Source organism: Myotis daubentonii, chromosome 4 (genome assembly GCF_963259705.1).
Source record: "Myotis daubentonii chromosome 4, mMyoDau2.1, whole genome shotgun sequence".
Classification (NCBI taxonomy): domain Eukaryota; kingdom Metazoa; phylum Chordata; class Mammalia; order Chiroptera; family Vespertilionidae; genus Myotis; species Myotis daubentonii.
This window is the reverse complement of record NC_081843.1, coordinates 91,800,998-91,821,446: the sequence shown is the minus strand read 5'-3', so window position 1 is coordinate 91,821,446 and position 20,449 is coordinate 91,800,998. Positions and strand designations below refer to the sequence as shown.

General features: G+C 44.1%; 1 protein-coding gene across 7 annotated transcripts in view; it reads left to right on the top strand.

Moving 5' to 3' along the window:
* The window catches only part of PDZD2 (PDZ domain containing 2), a 327,541-nt gene that overhangs the window by 140,206 nt on the left and 166,886 nt on the right, over positions 1 to 20,449 (top strand). The window contains exon 1 of one of the 7 annotated variants that reach the window (XM_059694715.1): positions 19,581 to 20,165. The exons of 5 other annotated variants lie outside the window; for them this stretch is intronic. The gene's annotated coding sequence lies outside the window, so the exon portion shown is untranslated. Of the gene's footprint in view, positions 1 to 19,580; positions 20,333 to 20,449 lie in introns of those variants that run through there. One more of the 7 variants, XM_059694714.1, reaches the window with a different exon arrangement.

Below are 20,449 nucleotides of genomic sequence, written 5' to 3'. Positions count from 1 at the left end.
ACTACTTCAAGCCTTTAGTTAATTTCCAGAGTTCTGAAAAAGTTGCTTTTGGTCATTTTTTTCCAGTGTTCTTGTTGCTTTTATGATGGAATGGATTTTTGGAAGCCCTCATTCTATCATTCCAGAAGTGCCCTTCCAATAAACTTTTTAAAAAGTATAACATACAGCCGTAACCAGTTTGGCTCAGTGGATGGAGCGTCGGCCTGCGAACTGAAGGGTCCCAGGTTCGATTCCAGTCAAGGGCACATCCCCAGTTGTGGGCACATCCCCTTGGTTGTGGGCACATCCCCAGTTGGAGGTGTGCAGGAGGCAGCTGATCGATGTTTCTCTCTCATCGATGTTTCTAGCTCTCTATTCCTCTCCCTTCCTCTCTGTAAAAAACAACAACAAAATACATACATATTTTTTAAAAGTATAGCATACATATGCCCTGGCTAGGTGGCTCAGTTGGTTGGAGTATTGTCCTGTATACTAGAAAGTTTTGGGTTGGATTCTGATCAGGGCACAGATGGACAGATGGAGGTGGAGGATTTGATCCCTGGTCAGAGTGTGTACAGGAGACAACCGATGATGTCTCTCTCTCTCTCTCCCCCCCCCCTTCCTCCCTAAAAATCAATAAAAACATACTCAGGTGAGGGTTAAAAAATGTATAACATACATAAAGAAAAAGGCACAAATCATAAGTGTTCAGCTAGTGAATTTTTATATTAACTATAACCTAAATCAAGCAACAGAATTTTACTAGTACCAAAGAACCCTCCTTCATACCTTTCCAGTTATTAACACACCTCAATCAAAATAAAGTGTTATTAATTATTACAAGATAATTTGACTGTCTAGTTAACCATCATGGTTTTTTCCAACTCTCTGTTTGACTAAAATTATTCAAATTTACCCCCAAACCACTCCCTTTATATGTTTAATCTAATATTTTTTCTTTATTTTACTTGTTAGATTTATTGTTTTTAATTGTTAACTTTTTAAATTAATTAACCTATCTAGGGCACCCACTTATTTCTGTCTAACTCCTCCTGCCTCCCAAAATTCTTCTATCATCACAACCATTCTCCCATCATTAAACTAGGCCCTGGAGGATTGGCTATAATTCTCCTCTATCCCTTTTTTCAAGACATGCAGACACACTTGATCATCAACATAAACGTAGAAAGCTGGAATCTCCTCAGGATAAAACGAGGTGGGACTTTTGCACAATATCCAAACATTATGATTTGTACAGATTGAGGGAGTTTCTCAGAGGCCTTTGAGAGAAAGAAGCATTATCTATTCATGCAAATTTCTTTGCTTTTCCTGACCAAGGTTTTTCCAGATAATTCCGACTCAATATTTATATCCAAAGTGGCTCCTCTTGAGGAATTGCCCCAGTGGGAAAGCAAGGGGGATGAAGACCTTCCTTGGGACAATTTATGAGGTGTGGGGACCCAGCTCCCTTTTAGTGTTTTCCGTTGTCATGGATCATCAGCCAGTGGAAAAGGAGATGTTATGATGGAGATTGAAACAAGATGTACTAAGTCACAGTGTTAAGAACATTTAAGAGTAATTGCTTGGGAAGTGAAAAGGGGTCAATGTGGTTGAATTTAATGGTATAAAGAATAACCAAGGGGTGAGAAAACCTATGAGTGGAGAGAAAAGGTTGAACAAAGATAAAGGACTTGAAATAACTCATAAAAATGATTAAAAGCAATTCTGTCTTTATAAGGAAGTTTTCATCATAGTAGAATACAAGAGTGCTTTAAAAGAGAACAGAGGTCAAATTTTCCAGAATTCAAACCAATATATGTACATACATGTTTTTTCACATCTCCTCTTTTCTTTATGAATGTGAGTAAAAAAGTGCATGCCCGGCCAGTGGTTGAGTGTCAACCTATGAACTCGGAGGTCAGTTTGATTCCCAGAGCACACGCCCAGATTGCGGGCATGATCCCCAGTAGGGGGCATGCAGGAGGCAGCCGATTGATGATTCTCTCTCATCATTGATGTTTCTATCTCTCTCTCTTTCTTTCTCTCTGAAATTAATAAAAATATTTTTTTTCAAAAAAGAGAATGTTTCTCTCACATCAATGTTTCTCCCTCTCTGTCACTCCCCCCTCCTTTCCACTCTCTCTAAAAATCAATGGAAAAATAGCCTCAGGTGAGGATTAACAACAAATAGATGTGGCTTAATGATGACATCTTTGTGCATATCTTTCTGGTCCCTAGAACATTTTGTGGTCCTTATCTGTGGTGATTTTTTTCATTTTGGTATTCAAAATGTAAAAGGTGGTGGGTGGCCTCAGCTTGTGGAGAAAAAGAAAGTTTTGTGATTGGGAAATATATCTTTAAGAGATTCATTACATTCAGTTACTAGTTGCTGTAAGTAAGGAGTGGTCAAAAGGGAACAAACTAGAACTCTTCAGAATATTTGCTTTTCAGAAATGTCAGCTGGTATTTCATAACTGTAATAGCCCAGGCAGGTGAACTCAAACTCTCTTTGAGGCAAAGAACATTGTATATGTTATGATCTAGAGCAAGACAATTCAGAGTATTTCTTTTTTTTTTTTTTTTTTTACTATTTTTTTAATATATTTTATTGATTTCTTACAGACAGGAAGGGAGAGAGATAGAGAGTCAGAAACATCAATGAGAGAGAAACATTCGTCAGCTGTATCCTGCACACCCCCTACTGGGGATGTGTCCGCAACCAAGGTACATGCCCTTGACCGGAATCGAACCTGGGACCCTTCAGTCCGCAGGCCGACGCTCTATCCACTGAGCCACACCGGTTCGGGCTATTTCAGAGTATTTCTATGCTTGACTCCTTCTAATTTGCACAATGCAAGGGCAATGCAGGAGAATGCTGGTCACTGATGTGTGGGCATCACTGATTTGATTGTTATCATGTGAGACCATTGCATACTAATATCCCTCAACTATCTTCTCCACCTTTCTTCTCCATGATGAGCTTCTCTCTATTTAAAGTTTTTAAAAGGTTGTCTTTTAGCCTCAGGAACCCTGCCTTGCTGACCAAGAGTGAAGAATTCATCTAGGGACAGTTACAGAAAGTAGCTCCTTTTACCTCTCAGTGATTGCTAGAACTGATGGTTAGCATTTTATCATGGCACAGGGGAAAAACAGCCTCGAGGTCACGGGTTGGGTTGGCATCTCTAACCAGAACAGCACATAACACACAATGAAAGCTCAATAAATGTTTGCTGAGTAAAATAAATGTTCCTTCTTAAAATGAGAGCCTTGGGTTTGTGTATCTTCTGTGACTGGTCCTGCACCAGCCCCATTATTTCTGGCAGAAGCATCAGTCATTGAGAATGTAGTGTTCAACCCCAGTGGATCCAGATTTGGAATTTCCATAACTGTCTACTTAAAAATAAATAGAAGTATAATAGGTTATATGCTTTTTCAGTTGCTGTGTTTGCAAAAAGACAGTCTGTGTTGGTGTTTCCCAATTTACCATAGTTTGTATGTTTTGAAATAGATTGAAATGGATCCTTACAAAAAATAGCAAACTGGTGGTATTTGTGTAAGCTTGTTTCAGTCTTTTATCTATAAACAAGTTATAAGTTTATTGCTTTTGCAAGAACAAACAAACAGGATTCTTGCAAATTTTCACAACTCAATCTAAATCCTTTCTCTTAAAATCTCTCCTTTCATGGCGGTGCTCTACTGGTAAGTGTGGAGGTGGAGACAAAGCTTTTATGATCACCTCTAGAAATTCTGTTTGAAGAGGATCTCATCTATCCAGGACTATTAAAATAAATCATGGCCCTGGCTGGTGTGGCTTAGTTGGCTGAGCGTTGTCCCATGAATTGAAGGTTCACTGGTTTGATTCCCAGTCAGGGCGCATACCCAGGTTGTGGGTTCGATCCCAGGTAGGGGTGTGTATGGGAAGCAATTGATAGGTGTTTCTTTCTCCTCTCTCCCCTCTCCCCTCTCCCCTCTCCCCTCCCCACACCCCCCTCCCCACACCCCCCGCCCCCCCCTCTCTCTCTCTCATCAATTTAAAAGTGTATTAGTCTTACCCGGCCAGTGTGGCTCAGCCATTGAGCGTTGACCCAGGAACTAAGATGTCACTGGTTTGATTTCCAGTCAGGGCAAATGCCCAGGTTTCAGGCTCGATCTCCGGTAGGAGATGTGTGGGAGGCAACTGATTGATGATGTTTCACTCTCATCAATGTTTCTATCTCTCTAATCTCTCTCCCTTCCTCTCTCTCTAAAAATCAATAAAGGGGAAAAAACTTTTTTTAATGTGTTAGTCTCTTTTTTAAAAAAATATTTTTTAATTGATTTTTTTACAGAGAAGAAGGGAGAGGGATAGAGAGTTAGAAACATCAATGAGAGAGAAACATTGATCAGCTGCCTCCTGCACACCCCCTACTGGGGATGTGCCCACAACCAAGGTACATGCCCTTGACCGGAATCGAACCTGGGACCTTTCAGTCCACAGGCCAACGCTCTATCCACTGAGCCAAACCAGTTAGGGCAATGTGTTAGTCTCTTAAAAAATAAATTATGTATATTAACTCACTTTTGAAAGAAGAGGAGAGGTATACTTTAAGTTGATTCTCAATCAGAAGAATATATTGTAATAATAATCATCTCTATTGTAATCTATATTCCAGTAAGAATCTATATTGAAATTACAAATGCTGGGACCCTTTCCCTCAGAATTCAGACTCACTATGTCTTTGGTGTGCATTCTTGATGCCGAACTATTCCAAAATACTCATTCTGCAGGTGAGAAGATCCAAGCCCCTAGGTGAAGGGACTCCCTCTAGGTCCCCAGAAAGAGCCTCCCCATCTGGGCCTGGGGGCTTCTTCCCAGGACACAGCAAATTCCCGTCTGCCCACTGAGAATGGATTTTACATTTGTAAAGGCCATAAAGAGAATGAGGCAGAGGCCATATGTAGCCTGCAAACCCTGAATACGTATCCTCTGATCCTTCACGGAACGGGTTTGCCGATCCCTGCCCTATATGCTGGAGATCAAATGTGCACAGCCTCGCTCTGGGGTCTCTCTCTGGGGCCGCTGCCCCGAGGACCGGAGTGTGAGGTGGAGGCTGTGGTGGGCTTCCTTTGGGTGGAGGGAACTAACTCAGTTTGAGCTTCGTTTCCCAAGTCGTCCTTGCACAGTGCTGGGTGTGTATGGGCTGCAGGAAGCCTGTGCACAAGATTTGCAAGCTTTGGAATATGCGAGTGAAGCAGCAGCTGTGTGTGCGCATGGCGTGGACTCCGAAGGTTGGTATAGAGCACTGGGCATCATTCTCCGGTAATTCGCGTCCCAGCTCCTCCCGGGTGCTCTCCCTCAGCTCCCCTGACCCTCAGGCCAGAGTGTGTTCAGATCCATGGTGAAGGACGTCAGCTCCTGCTGCTGATCAGCAAAACCATCCAAGTGGAAGCTGGGGCGGCAGATGGTCCCGGTCCTTCCTCTTGGGGTCCAGCTCATCCTGACACTTTCCCTGGCCCTGGCTCTCCCTCACTTGTGTATTTCCTTCCTGGTCGCCTGCCTTCCTGACACTGGGGCCCCACCCCAGACAGACAAGCAGCAGCCTATGTGCACGCTTTATCTGGCTCCCACTTGTGTGAGGTCAAGTGTATCATTATGTGTTAGTCCTAGTGGTTCTGCTTCTCTGCTCAGCCCCTGACTGAAACAGTGACTCAGAATAAAATGAGGGAGGCTGGAGAAGTAGAAAGAAGAGCTGAAAAATAAAATGAAAGAATGAGTGAGAATATATGGTGTCTGTTAATTCTGGAAACTTAGGTAAAATATACAAAATTCTGTCAAGGTCTTCAATCAGTAAATAAACAAAACAGTAGTAAAAATGATACTCCATGTTTCCGGACTTGATGGACCCCAGGAATATTTTAAACTGGAAACCTGTGGAACTGGAAGTGCCACCCAGAGAGCCTGGCGTGAGTGAGCATGTGTCTCCAATAGCCAGCATCCCAGGTCTCCACAGACTGGAAGACTCTAATAGCAAATCCCACTTTTCTACTTTGGTAAAGAAAATGACCAAAATTCCAACAGGTGAACAACCATGCGACTATGCAGGGGAGTTTCCTAAAACTTACCTGGAGGCATTGCTCTCTGCAATTAAATTAAATAGAACAAAGGCAAACAAGGCATCTCTGTTGCCTTCCCAGTCCTTGGTTTTCCATTAAGTTAGTGATCTCATGTCCATGTAAATGTGGCTATAAGAGCTCCCTGCCACCTTCAAGTTACAGCCTGCACATCTAGCCCAGCCAGATAATCCCAGGTGTGGGCCTCCCAAGTGGTGAGGTCTGTGAACTCAACCTGGACCCTTTGCTTAGTTGAGCTCCAAACCACTTGCTCACAGGAGAGCCTCTTAACCTCCTCTTCCGAGAAATCTCTAATGGGACGGAAGGGAGGGCATGGCCTCTGCCTCCCCCATCCTCCCTGTTGGTTTCTGAGCACAGCTCCCTCCTGCACTCCAGTTCCCATGATCTGGGGGTCCCCTCTCACCAGGAAGACACAGGGGCCCAGTCCTGGAGGGCAGGCAGCTCTCTCATGCTCCTCATGCATTGTTACCTAAGGTAGAAAAATAGGGAAAGGCCATCAATTTTTAATTCTTTCTATTTGCTTTCAATTCCGTTATCCCCGCACTGAGGTCATCTTTGAAGACTCACTCTGTTTACAGGGGACAGGGAATCTTAATTTATCATCGCTCTTCTCCTTGAAGGAGACTTCAGAGTTCAGAGTAAACAGTATGATGAATGTTTGTTTGGTGATCTTTCATCATTTTATCTTCTTTACTAATGGCCATAGAAGAAAGGAGTTTGCTCGCAAGTAATAAATAATTGTGCAAAGGGGAAAAAGAGTAAAACAAAACAGATTTTAAGAACTCATTGTGGTGTTAGAGAGCAAATAATTGGAAAAAAAAATCTTTGGATAAATGTCGATGTTCAAATCATAAGCAGATTTAAGATTTAGAACTCAGATCTTCTGCCCAAAACACAGAGCTAATGGAACCTGACCTTTTAGGTGGCAGGATGAAACCTAATTTTATTTTCAAGATGCTCATTTTATTCTGAAGGTTTCTTTGGTTGAAATGAAAACTTGAATGTTTAATTGCAGTGGACCTTGACAATGCCATGGCTATTTGCATCCCCCTACACCACCAAATGCTTCTAAGGAGCGGTCATTTTCATTATATATATGAAACCTCATTTATTTTTTTAAACCTAGTATTTTCTATCAAAGTGGAAAATATTTTAAATGATAAAGCAGTACATACTCATCTATTCAGTAAGGCCTAAAGGAGAGAGTGAGCATCACCTGTAATCCCACCACCCCAAGGTGGTCACTGCTCATATTTGGTGTATTTTTTTCTGAATTCACATGCAAAACTCACACATATACACACACAGACTCACATACACACACACTCACACACCCCTACAGGAATGGTTTGGTTGGGCTACCTCAGTGGTTCTCAACCTTCCTAATGCTGCAACCCTTTAATACAGTTCCTCATGTTGTGGTGACCCCCAATTTCATTGTTACAAATTGAACATAATTAAAGCATAGTGATTAATCACAGAAAAACAATATGTAATTATATATGTGTTTTCCGATGGTCTTAGGCGACCCCTGTGAAAGGGTCGTTCGACCCCCAAAGGGGTCACGACCCGCAGGTTGAGAACCGCTGGGCTACCTGATCCTGCCACTTAGGAAATGTGTAATGTTGGGCAATTTCTTAATCCCTCTAAGCCAAGGTTTCCCTTGCTGTAAAATGGAGAAAAGAAGAACAATCCCTAAACTCATGAGATGACAGGACATTAAATGAGTATATGCCAGTGAAGGCTTATCACATCGGCTTGCACACTGCAGGCAATCAACAGATGCGAACTATTATTAGTTTGTAACTCTCCCTAGTCACTTAAAAAAAACATGTAACTCATCAAGCTTTTTGGTAGCTTTGAAAAGCCACCAGTTCTCATTCATTTCATCCCTATTTTAGTGGGGATTTGCATATATTTGAGCTCCCCTACACAACTTAGATTCCTGAACCTGCAATTAGAGTCACTGTTAATAATAACGTTTACGCCTATTGCAGTCTTGTGCCAGCACTCTACATGCGCCAGCTCATTGACAGCTTACAGCACCTCCGCAAGGTAACTGTCATCCTCCCCAGTTATAGATGAGAGAATCCAGGTTGGCAAAGAAGAGCTAAGATCCAATCCCATGCCTCCCTCTTCCCACTGGCCTGCTCACCCTAACACAGCCCCATTCCAAATCCCAGCACATCCTTCTGGATGTCCCAGGATGAGTTTGAAAGCAGCTTCCTGGACAGGGTCCACTTGGTTCCTAATAGAGCAACAACTATCAGCTAGGCAAAAAAGGTACCCTAGACCAGAAGGCCGGAAACCTGGGTCCCTAGACATTCCTACATCCTTCTCATCACATGTTTTGCTCTATGGAGTGAGTATGATAATGATCTTACCTTCCTCATGGAAAACGAAGTGATAATTCATTGAAAGTGATGATAATACTAATAGTATGGTGGAAGTTTTAAATAGTAATGACATTACTTACCTCTCTACCACCATGGCTGTTTTTTTTTTTAATATATTTTATTGATTTTTTTACAGAGAGGAAGGGAGAGGGATAGAGAGTTAGAAACATCAATGAGAGAGGAACATCGATCAGCTGCCTCCTGCACACCCCCCACCAGGGATATGCCCGCAACCAAGGTACATGCCCTTCACTGGAATCGAATCTGGGACCCTTTGGTCCACAGGCTGACGCTCTATCCACTGAGCCAAACCAGTCAGGGCCACCATGGCTGTTTTTAATGATGTTCCTTGAGACTCAGGTCATTCAAAGTGTCCCTCCCCGCCCCTTACCCCCACCTTGATACATGAACAACTCTTTCCTCATCTCACTAATGTCCTTCCTTTTTTCCTAACCAGCCCACCCAGGGAGCATCCATGTCTTGTCGGATCTTGCTGGCTACCCTGCTTCCCTCTCTGAGTCTTACTTGCAACCCCAGTTACTCTCTGTGAAAACTGAAAGTAATTCCAGGCCTGGTGCCCCTTCATGCCCTTTCCCTCCAGACATGCATTTATAAATGGGTTAAACTCTCCACTTCTTGGGGTGGTGTTGGTGTGCTCTCTAGAATAGCATGGCTTTTTAAAACATATATATTTTTTTTATTGATTTCAGAGAGGTAGGGAGAGGGAGAGAGAGAGATAGGAACATCAATGATGAGAAAGAACCATTGATCAGCTGCCTCCTGCACACCCCACAATGGGGATCAAGCTGCAGCCTGGGCATATGCCCCCACTGGGAATCGAACCGTGACCTTCTGGTTCATAGCTCAATGCTCAACCACTGAGCCATGCTGGCTGGAGAGTAGCATAGCTTTTGTAAAGAATATGGTTGAGGTGGCCCCTGGGACCCAGAGAAGAATCCAGTCTTTTCCTTTGTGAGAACTTTGTTTGGAGCTTTATCTGGTTCTTTGCTTTTCCTAATTAGGACCTTCTCCACCTGACGGGCAGCAGTGGTGGGCCAGATAAAAACTGGGGTTGGAGTCCTGGTGTTGCTCTTCTGGAAGGCTTTCTTAGAGTTAGAGAGCATGGGACAATCAGGAAGGGAAATCTGATTCTTGAGGCTAATTTGGAAGAATTGGGGAAACGACTTACTAGCCATTCGATATTCCTTTAATGTGGTTCACTGACTTGTAAAGAGGAGATGTTTTGATATATCATCATAAGACAGCAAGTCAAGGTGAAGCAAAGACTGATCAGGGGAGAATTATAAACCGAGTGAGAAAGGTTGGGCAGAGGTGAAGGACTCCAAGTGAGCTATAAAAAAGATGATTAAAAACCTCTCCTTGGAAGCACTTTTCTCATTCTGTTAAGATCTTGCTTCCAAGCGTATCCTCTGTTTGGCTCAAATACATTTTTATAAAAATTCTCTAAAAATACTATCCTTGTAAGAAGGCGTCTATCAGAGTGAGAAACAGAGCACAAAGGGTATTTTCAAGGGTTCCAAGTTTTAACAATGTATGAATGTTTTGTTTTCTGTATAATTATTTACATGAATGTTGGTGTGATTTTTTAAAAATGGAGTAGCAAGTACAAATTAGTGTTGTGAGATTTAGGGGGAAAAATCCTATGCAATATTTGAGACATACTTATGCTAAAAAGTATTATTTTTTTAATCTAAAATTCTAATTTAACTGGGTTTCCTGTATTTTCTCTGGCAGCGTTTGTTCAAGCCTGTGGAAGGAAGGGCACCAGCCCCTGGTAGATGGAGACCTTGGGGGAAAGGAAGGGTCCCTGTGATCCTAACCTGCTTTAGCTCTCCTTCGAGTCCGGAAGGCCCTTCTGGGGAACATAGTGCTCACTATTGTAAAGCCAGCTGGGAGGGCGGAGGTGTGGGCCAGGCCTAGAGGCGGGCAGTGGCTGCAATGGCCAAGCCCAGTTCTCAGGGGGAGGTCAACGTGAAGACCTCTGTGAGCTGGAACGAGTTCCTCTGGTCCAGGGAACAGGGTAGGGACTTGGGGGGATGGAACAGGAGCTTGAGTACATGGCACGGGCCCAAGAGGCAGAGACAAGGACATGGGTCTATAATACTCTCGTATGGGGTCCTTGAAGAGAAAACATCAAATCAAATGTGCTTGACAGGAATGTGTTTAAACGGGATTAAGGTTGTTGATGGACATGGTTGCAGGTTACCAAAGCAGTGGTTTACCATGGAAGCAAGTCCTTGCCTCCTGCCATGCATAGAGTGGGTATTACCAAGCGGGCACAGAATAGCCCCGCAGCCTGCTTTTATAAATGTGGTGGCATCTCTGCTGCTTGTTCTTGTAGGGGCTCCAATGAGCCCCTTCCCAGAAGGTTCACTCGGAAGGGCTATGCAACAGTCCTTTGTGCAGAGAATCACCTGACCTTATTGTCAGGCAGAATCCTCCAGTAACTGGGGGGGCCCTGGACCTATGGATTTCCACAGCTGCAGCTTCACTCAGAGGTGTTAGGGAGCTGGCTTCTCTGGATGCTTACAGCTCAGCCCACAAAGACAGAGGTACGAACCTTTCTAACCCACCTAAAAGTCTCTTATTCCACAGATGAAACACTATTTCTCCCCTCCATTGCTAACTTCAGAGCCTTCTGCTGCAGATCGAGACAGTGGTATTTCTGCTGCCCTCAGTGTCCTTCACACATTAGCGCACGGCCTCTACAGTGTAGACAACAGTTGTCATCACTTGATAGTCCAAATCAAAATATTTCACAATAAATTTCAGATAATATGCGGAGTGGATAGGGACTTCCCAGGCAAGGGGATAGTTATCAGCAAAGTTTATGCGTGAATTCACAGGTGACCTTTTCTTAGTTGCTGTGAGTTAAGCCCATGTGAATAGGACCCAGGGGACCTCAATGTCAGAAATTCTTTCACATTAAGGCCCATAGGAGTGGCTTGGTGTTTTCTTCATTAGTACAATGGGAATAGTAAATAGTGTCTGCCACATAGGTTTTAGGGGGAGGATTAAAAGAGAATATATACAAGAGCTTGGCCTAATGCCTGGTACATAGTAAATATCCAGTAAACATTAGCTATGATTACTTTTACAGTTGTTGTTGCCTCTTAATATCAAGGTAGTAAGAGTTGTTTTCCCAGCACCTAAACCAATATCTGTTTCATACTAGGCACTCAATAAGTAGTTGTGGGAATATGCATTTGGAAGTCTCCTGATTTATACTCATTCATTCCACAAATACTCATGGGGCACCCATATATGCCAGGCACAATTCTAGGCCCTGGGAATAAAATAGTAAGCAAGGCCACATGACCTCACCCGAAAAGATTTTACAGTCTGGAAGGGTAAGCAGACTAGTGAATGGTCAGTTGGGATGCGATGGTAGCACCAAGGAGGGCCTGGATATATTCTAGAGGAGGCTCAAAGTGGGATCCCTGGAGAGGGATGACCTATCCCTGGACTCTAAACTGAGTCCAGAGATGGGAGAAGGGATTAGCCAGGTGAAGGTGGGTAGAGTGGAGAGGTGGGGAGATGTATTCAGGGACCCAAGGCAAACAAGAACCTGCCTTGTTCTCACAGTTCTACGCAGGTAATTTAGTTCAGGATATCTCCCACAGGTGCTTAAAGATGACTGGAAACTACAGTTAAGTTTTAACATTTCTCATATACAAGTACACAAAAATCTCTCTTGTGACTCTAAAGCAGCAGTTCTCAACCTGTGGATCGCGACCTTTTCGGCAGTCGAACGACCCTTTCACAGGGGTCGCCTAAGACCATCCTGCATATCATAAATTTACATTACGATTCGTCACAGTGGAAACATTACAGTTATGAAGTAGCAACGAAAATAATTTTATGGTTGGGTCACAACATGAGGAACTGTATTTAAAGGGCCAGAAGGTTGAGAACCACTGCTCTAAAGGATGGAAATGGAAGCAGATGTTGCCACCGTGTCTGGAGAATGGGAGATGGAAGAAATTGTGTTCTCTATCTCTCTGTTTCTGGCTTGTGTTAAAGTAATTAATGTTATCTCCAGGAATGTAGGCGTTTTATTCCTGGGTTTCCAATTCTTGCAACTGATCTTACTAAACCTTCAAGTAATAACTGCACAGCCTTTTTGCTCCCACTGTGTTTTTTAATTTGCATTCTTGATGAGAATTGATTTGACTGGGCCCCAGGTTGCATGTGATTGTTGCAGAGATGACTGGGAGACATGAGAGGAGAGATTGAACACGTTCTTCCATGGCCTTCTGCCTCCTTTACTGTGTTATTCTTTGGAGTGGGCATTAGATTCAGATGAAGGGACAATTGCAGAGTAAAATAGCAAGTCACATGGGAGGAGGACAAATGGGGAGGAGCTGCCGTTCTGGTCTTCAGCTCTCCTAGGACCAACTCTGACATCACTTCCATTGGGTTCAGGCCCCTAGTAGTAGATTGGATTTATTTCAGAATTCTTTTCATTGGACCTGGGTATTTGAAAGTTCTGGTTCTAGTTTCATTAACTCCCACCCAGACCCCTGCCTTGACTAGACTTCACCCTCATCTCAGGTGTTTACTAGCAAAATATTTTAGTACTCATACATTCATGTGCCCATCTGTGCAATGATTTACTCAACAAAGATTTACTAGATACCTACCATAAGCACAGTACTGTAAAAAATAAGGAAAGGGAAGAAAATGGAAATTTTTATTTTTATAAATGTGTTTTTATTGATTTTAGAGAGAGAGGGAGGGAGAGGGATAGAAAGATACAAACATCGATGAGGGAGAAACATCTATCAGCTGCCTTCTGCATGCCCCCTGCTGGGGATCGAGCCCAAAACTCAGGCATGTGCCTGACTGGGAGTGGAACCAGGGACCTCTTCGTTCATGGGTTGATGCTCAACCACTAAGCCACACTGGCCAGGCTTTAATACATTTCTAATGGATTATAACAGGGTTTCTTAACCTCAGCACTATTGTTATGGACATTTTGGACTGGATAATCCTTTGTTGTGGGGGCCTGTCCTGTGCTTTCTAGAATGTTTAGCCAAATTGCTGGCCTTCTACCCACTAGATGCTGGTAGCTCCCCTCCCCACAGTTGTGTCTACCAAAAATATCTCCAGACATTGCCAAATGTCCCTTGGGGTCATAATAGGTGGTGGTTGAGAACCACTGGCCTACAATATCAGGCATCATCCTAGACCGGTGATGGCGAACCTTTTGAGCTCGGCGTGTCAGCATTTTGAAAAACCCTAACTTAACTCTGGTGCTGTGTCACATATAGAAATTTTTTGATATTTGCAACCATAGTAAAACAAAGATTTATATTTTTGATATTTACTTTATATATTTAAATGCCATTTAACAAAGAAAAATCAACCCAAAAAATGAGTTCACGTGTCACCTCTGACACGCGTGTCATAGGTTTGCCATCACTATCCTAGACACTTCACTTACACTTTCTCATTCCATTAAGGAGGTCAGGGAACACATCTGCAGAGATTGATATCTTTGGGTCAAAAACCTGTCTCTGGTTCCATGAACTGTTTCCGGAGTACCAGTGTCCAATGGTCCAACCCTTGTGTGGGAGCTTTGGGTTTGAAGCATCAAAGACATCTTCCCAACAGAGAGTCAGAGACAGAAAGAGGCAGCCTGGGTATCTGTTCAGACATTCGTTCACTCATCCATTTGTTCAACCAATGTTTATTGAATACCTTTTATATTCTGGGCAGCATGTTTCTATTCATTACATCTTAAGGAATATGGTTTGAATAGGAAAGTAGGACATCTTAAATGACTTACCCAGAGTCCAATGGGTAATAATTATGGGATTTAGACTTTAAATCTAGGTCTTTCTTATTCCACTACATCCCCAGACTGCCATCCAACACACAAGGAACTTAAGATCTAGTTGCAGAGATGTGATCTGAGCCAAGTAAGTTACAGTTGTGTTCATCAGCCAAGAGGTGACATGAGCACTCAGAAGAGAGAGGTAACAGTTGGATAGGGAGGTCAGGGAACACATCTGCAGAGATTGGCTTGTTCTTTCAATATTTGTGAGTAAATATTTTGACTGGGACAGTAATTATGTGTTGAGGAGTGGTAGGAGGTAAGGCTTATACAGGTAGCATTGGGTAGCAGTTAAGATCAAGTGTTCCAGATGGAATCAGTTTGAGTTCCAGCTTCTCTACTTACTAGTTGTAGATCCATGAGCTAACTGAGTAATCTTTTGGCCCAGTTGTGTTGTCTGCAAGATTGTAATCAGCATATAATGAGTTAATATGTAAAGGGCTGAGAGCAAGACCCAGCATCCAGTTAGTGCTCAATAATGCTTGCTACTTAGTACTTGATTTTGTCAGACTTCTGACAAAATAGAGTTGAGAATCTGTACTGTAAATAATGGAAGCTTTTGAATCCAGGCCTACAAAGATGGTCCACAGTTACTGCAATCCCCTTCCTGTGTTTATGGCAAGTTCACAAATTGATATCTTTGGGTCGAAAACCTGTCTCTGGTTCCATGAACTGTTTCCAGAGTACCAGCATCCAATGGTCCAACCCTTGTGTGGGAGCTTTGGGTTTGAAGTAACAAAGACATCTTCCCAACAGAGTCAGAGACAGAAAGAGGCAGCCTGGGTATCTGTTCAGACATTGGTTCACTCATCCATTTGTTCAACCAACGTTTATTGAATACTTTTTTCTTCTTCTGGGCAACATGTTTCTATTCATTACATCTGGAACACCAATAAGTCATCACCCTGCCCATGTGTGGGCTGGAAGTGTATTGGATAGAATTGTCATTGTTTAGATTTAAGACAATTTCTGTGGCTTAGGTTAAAACCCTGAGGTTTCTTCCCTTGGTATCACTGCTGGCCTTTGTATTTATGGAGCTCTGTTAGGCCCTGGATGTGGTTGGGGATCTCCTGGGAATTTCCTCTTTCTTCCTCTCTCCAGCTTTTTATAGCTACATAAGGTTTAGATCTGTTAACAAACACTTGGATAATTATGCCCCTCTCTGTTTATAGACTCAGGATAAATTGTCCTAATGGGAAAATATCTTTCCTTTGGAGTAATTTGCATCAAGGCTTTTAATTTTTTGTTTGTGTGTGGTTCGTTTGCCTTTCTAAAAATCATTTTGATGTCTGTTTCTCTCATGAATCATCTATTGTTGATACACAACAGCACTCAATAAACCCTATTACAAATCTTTTCTTGATCTGAAAGTAGTTAACATTGGGAAAATATGTGACCCATCCATGTGCTTTCTCATGGATGCTGAATTAAAGGAAACAGTTGGAATTTAAGATTTTAGGAACATCTGATAAGAGGTCTGTATGAATGACCCACCAGAGCCTTGACTACTAGTATGCTGGAAAAACTCAATTTAGTTCAGTTTGTCTTAAAGCATCACCATTATAATGCATTTCTATTCATTCAACATTCATGGAAGGCCTACTCTCTGAGAGGTTAGATTATAGCAGCCAAGTGTTTCTAATTAATAGAATACACGTGAACCCTGATCCGATTCTTCAGCTTTGTGGGGGATAGCTTCTGGTCAGAAGGCAAAGTCAGTCCTTCCTTCCTCTGTTGTGCTGGGAAAAACTACTGCATTCCTCGGGCAATATAAACCCGTGGAAGGCTTGGTTTTTGATCATTTGGGGTCAACAAGCATCAGTGCTTCCTTTTACAGTGTTTCTTCCTCCCAAGAGCTAAAAATACTTAATGATGGGAGGCAGTGGTGTAATGTTTAAGCACATCCTTTGAGTCACACTAAATGGGTTTGAATTGGGATTACACCGTTTACTAGCTGTTACTTAACCTCGTTGTGACTCAGGCTACTAATTATTACCACTTCACAGGGTTACAGCAAAACAACAACAAGGCAGAGAAATAATTTACATAAAGTAGTTAGGACGGTGCCCAACATAATTATAGTAAGGTTCAGAGCTATCATTATTATCATTATCATCAACTAATATTTGTATGCCCACTAAATGAAAAGCAATGCTGCCTATATAGAAACTCTACAGGGGAGTGATCTATAAAATATATTTATCATCTATTCAGTGTCTGAAGTTGGACACACTCTTAGAGATGCCCATCCCCATAAACAAAGGTCCAATGAGATGTGGGCATCTGTTTGTGGGCAGCCTTGTAATCTCCTGGCACCTTGTCGTGAACTAGGGAACCCGGACACTCAGGAACTTCTCTCCCTCGTTCAGTGGAGAAATGAGGAACATTGCAGCTCTAGAAGGAAAAGAAAGAAATTCTCTAGCCTGGCTTCTGCCTAAGCCTGCAGGACTAACATTTCAGGTGGAGTCAGATGGGTAAAGATCTCCCTCACAGCGATGTCCATGTCGTCAGTTACTATTATATCAAGCAAGTGTGCTTTTGTGTCTGACCTAAATTTTAATCTTGCTTTTGAGTCTCTTACCTCTTCTGTCTTCTGTAGAGATGAAGAACAGCTGGTCCGCATCCTCTTTATAATAACCCTTCAAATGGGAGACGGTTACATTTGCCTTTAAGCGCTTTTTCACTCTAGACTAAACAACTCCAAATCCTTTAACCTTCCCTCATAGGTTCTATTTTCTGTCTCTTTAATCATTTAGGTTCTCCTTTGGAACCTTTCCAGTGTCTCTACATCTCCCCTAAAATAAGGGGCCTCAGACTGGACATACGACCCTGAGAAGAGGCTGCTGCCAAATTCTTTATTATGGGGAAGGCACCTCCCTTTTGTGTCAGACTCCCACCCATGTGAATTCGCCCCAGTGTCTTGCAGCCTATTTCTTATCAGTACAACGCGCAGACTCATATTAACTGCATGGTCTGCTGTGATCCTCATGTCTTTGTCAGGTTTCCTCCAATGTAGATAGTAAACCCATTTGTGCTTGTCATTTTGATCCTCACCCATCAGGATACTGCTTTTGTAATCATGCTGAACTCGGAACTGGTTTTAATGAAGCATTTCCTTCATGCGTTGGATCCACTTTGGATTCTCCTAACACATCAACAGTTCCCATTCAAATTAATTTTATCTTTAGACCCTGGGGCTGTGCATATAGCAAGTTTAAGTATTATTTAAACCAGACCCAGTTTAAAATTGGAGGCCACATTTTAATCACCCCTTTGTGTACTGAGCCACTGATCTCTTTTCCAGTCAGCAGTGAGACCCCGTGAGGGAAAAGACCGACCAGATCATATCTTTCTGGCCTTTGCTGATGAGAATGTCATATGCATTCAAGGCTTTCCTGAAATTAAGATCTTCTACAGATGTGGTTACATTTTAATTCCCGGCACATACACACCCTAAACTGAGCTTAGGCAACAAAGTTGGTGGGGGAAGGGGGAATATTTATTTGCATTATGCTTGAGATCATGGATTTACTTTAAACAGCATTGGTTTGCACATCATAAATTGCACACCAGGTTGAAAGAGGAGAAAGTTAGAAGTACAGCATGAAGAAACTATCGGTGCAGAAAGCAACGAGAAAGGAAGAAAAGGAGCACATCTGAAATTATTAGAAAATCATTCAATTTGTACTTAACTCCCATACAACTTATCAGACGCCCAGATGACTCATAAAAAGTATGTTAATGAATCCGTGAGGGCTACCACCTCAGAGCAGAAAAAAAGGACAAGGGGATGGGGAGGACCTAGCATTCACTGAGACCCTTGTAATATTCGTAAGGCACACACTTTCTGTGAGAGACTTTGGATACACTTGGCTTTTTCTACAATCATCAGCCTAACTTGCTTTGGCCCAGGAATTGCAATATTTTGAGACTTGCAAAGCTAGTTCTCACTGGGCACATGTAGTGCGCTCCTAACTCCACGTGTCAGCGTTGGCTGCGATACCCATACCTCCTTGAGATACACTTTATCGAGGGTTTGTTTCCCCTCAGTACTTCCAAAGGGGCGATGTCAGGGCTTGAGTCCTGCCTGCTTCCCGCTTTGCTCTTGTGCCAACCTGAATGAAGCAACTGGGGGTAATTCCAGACTGGTGATTACGATGATTACTTACCAGGCGCTCTGTGGGCTGCTTCTGAGAGTGGGCAGATGTCCAGGCGGGTCTTGACATGGTTGGCCCCTCCCAAGGCTTTTTGGAATTACCCATTCCAATGGCAGTAATGGAACTGGGAAGGAAGCCTTCTTTTGCCAACTCCTTTGTAATTACTTGCTTCGAATTCCACCAGATCTGTCGGTTGCAAAGCTAATGTACTTTCAGGGGCTGCTGGCTGCCCAGGAGGGGGACCCTTGCTTAGAGGCATAGAGTTGGGGAGTGGGACAAGGCAAGATTCTGGTATGAACCCCAAGGAGTGTGGTGAGTGTGTGCACCCGTCCAGGTCCCTGCAGGCTCCGGGCTTCAGTTTGGGCAGAAATGTGTGCATTTCACCACAGGAGGTCTCCTCACCTCTAGCCAGCCCTGGTAGCTCCAACCTGGACCCCTCCCCGAAGCCAGGTGAAAATGTTTCCAGCCCTAGTCCCTTAATGGTTTGAGGTTTGGCACAGCAATGCTTTCACTTTTCAACAAGTGTAAAGTAGAAAAATGGAATGAAATACAGTTGCAGCAACCTCTTTGCGCAGTGCAATGTGGGGCGATTCCTCCTCTCTCTGCCTGGCCCCCACCCCAGCTTTAAGAAAAGCAAACATTCTTTTCCTGTCTTATTTGTCTTCCCATTAATTTAAGACAGGAAGCCCTCAGTGGGTGTGATGTAAACAATTGAGCCTCATGGGTCGGGCTTCCTCATCAGTTTGCAGCTGGAGAGATGGCTGCACAGCCCAAGCCGGTTCATGCCTCTCCGGGGATGACTTGACTGAACCCCCAGAAGACGGGAGGGGCGCGGAGCCGAGAAGGTATAATGGAAATGCTTAAGGCGTGCAGTCACCGGCGATTGTAATTCAGCAGCGGTGAATTTGGTTACTCCAGCAGAATCTAACGGGGGATTTCTGGAAAGTTTCCTGACATCCTGCCAATGTGAAGGTTGTGATTCGAGTTTGGGGCTCGCCCCACCCTCCCCACCCACCCCACCCTCTGTAAGAACCGTGCTGCTGCCGCCGCGGCGCGTGAAACCGCGCGGTTAAGAAATGAATTGATGCGGGGGGTGGGGGCGGAGCTTCTAGCGGCGGCTGGAAGGAGACCTTGGGACCCGCGAGGGTATTTGGATGGGGCATTTTCTCCTTCAGACCTGCTCCCAGTGACCGCTGGAAGCTCCGAGCACTTGCATCTGCACCCCTAAACCCTCCGAGACCCTCCCCGGGGCGGTTTCCTCTTCCACGAGAGGGGAGTGGCTAGGAAGGGTCTGGAATGCTGTGGAGTTTTGACAAGTGAGCAGGGGAGTGACGAGCCGGGCTGGGATTCCGTTACAGCCTTTCCACCACCTCCCCTACGGGGCCTGCAGCAGGGAGGAGGGGTGCTCTCTCGGGCAGCGGCGGACGGAGCAGCCTCCGAGAATCCTGCAGGAGCCATGGTGCGGGAGGGCAGCCCCGGGGCGCACGGCGGGCCCGCGTCCCGGGCGGAGAGCCCGCCCCGCGCAGGTGATTAGGGTCAGGATCGCCCAGCGCGCCCGCCCGCCCAGCCCCGAGGATTTACTCCCGCCGCTGCCCCCGCCCGGGCTCCGCGGAAGGCGTCGGACGGGACACCCCCACCCCGAAGATGACTTCAAAACTGGAGGTAGGGATCTGCGTAACAAACAGAAACCTCGGGCATCCGCATCCCATCGCGCTGGGCTGCAGATTGAGGCTGGATCCCTAAGTGTGGAAAGTGAGCCACAGCCTCAGGGAAACGCAAGCAGCCAGCCTCCGAGGGCCTCCGCTGTGCATCTCACAGATCACTGACGAGTAAGCGCCTTGTTTTTACTTGGGTTGGCGTGTTTGGAGACGTCTGTGTTCCCTGGGAGGAGTAGCCCAGCTGAAACGGGTTTGTCAATTACTAGCCGAAGGAGGCTCCCTGGGTGT